This window comes from Bison bison, unplaced genomic scaffold (genome assembly GCF_000754665.1).
Source record: "Bison bison bison isolate TAMUID 2011002044 unplaced genomic scaffold, Bison_UMD1.0 scf7180017864495, whole genome shotgun sequence".
Lineage (NCBI taxonomy): Eukaryota > Metazoa > Chordata > Mammalia > Artiodactyla > Bovidae > Bison > Bison bison.
The window spans coordinates 475,121-476,376 of NW_011495054.1; the positions used below are offsets into that span (position 1 = coordinate 475,121).

Consider the following 1,256-nt stretch of genomic DNA (forward strand, 5'->3'; position numbering starts at 1 on the left):
AAGGGTGGTGTCATCTGCATATCTGAGGTGATTGATATTTCTCCCAGCAATCTTGATTCCAGCTTGTGTTTCTTCCAGCCCAGCATTTCTCAGGATGTACTCTGCATATAAGTTAAATAAACAAGGTGACAATATACAGCCTTGACGAACTCCTTTTCCTATTTGGAACCAGTCTGTTGTTCCATGTCCAGTTCTAATTGTTGCTTCCTGACCTGCATACAAATATCTCAAGAGGCAGATCAAGTGGTCTAATACCAAATGAAGAATGCTTTTTCCTAAAATTCAAACTAGCGACATTTGCAGTATTACCTCCCGTCTGTGACATCTATGTACTTCTCTCCATCTTGTCACCACCTCCTTTGTCCAAGCTACAATTATATCTCATTTGGACTTTGTGATAGCTTCCTAGCTGTCTCCATGGACATGCTCTTGCCTCCTTCATTCTGTTTTCCACATGGCAGCCAGAGTCATCTTTTTTGAAATGCATCTCATTATGACACCCCCACGTATATATAAAATCCATTTCTCTTGTGCTAAGGCTCAGTATCCTTAACTTGGCCTGTAAGACTTCCAGTGGTCCTGCCTACCAGTCCAGCTTCATCTCATGTCACACTGTATCACCTGCCCTGACCTTCTCTCAGTTCCTTAACTGTACCATGTTTCAGTTAACCTTCCCTAGCAATTTTGCACATGCTGTTTCCTCTGCCCAGAGTATTCTTCCCTGTCCTTTCTCGCTACAGATTTTTGAAATTTCAGCTTAGTTGTTACCAAGGTCAAATATATTTTATTAAACACTCTTCAAACCAAGTACTTCAACTACACAGTAGTTATTATCACAGTAATCTTCACTTAATTTCTGTGGTTCTTTGATTTATTTTTGATTCTAGACTGTAAAGCCCCATGATGGCAGATACTATGTTTGCTCACCGTTGTCTCCTTTGCCTTGCACAGCACCTGTTGCATGATAAGAACTCAGCAAGCATATATTGGTTAAATGAGTGAACCCATGATTTCTGAGCGTGAGAAGACAGAGACATGAACGCTAACATGTCTCCCTCTCAACGGATTTTTAAAAAAAAAGGGAGAGGGACGTATGGCAGGGGAGTGTTTTTTGCAACACCAAGCCTTTCTGACCTTACATTCTCAATTGCTTTCAAAAATAATGTAATCTACATTGCAATAAGCTATTATAGTTCCTTTTGCCTGATGAGCTTGGCTTTCTTTTTTTTTTTTTTTTTTTTGGTTTTTGGTTTTGT

General features: G+C 39.7%; 1 protein-coding gene across 7 annotated transcripts in view; it reads left to right on the forward strand.

The window, feature by feature from the left end:
* TAOK3 (TAO kinase 3) overlaps nt 1-1,256 on the forward strand; it is a 180,420-nt gene that overhangs the window by 158,820 nt on the left and 20,344 nt on the right. The gene's annotated exons all lie outside the window — the stretch shown is intronic.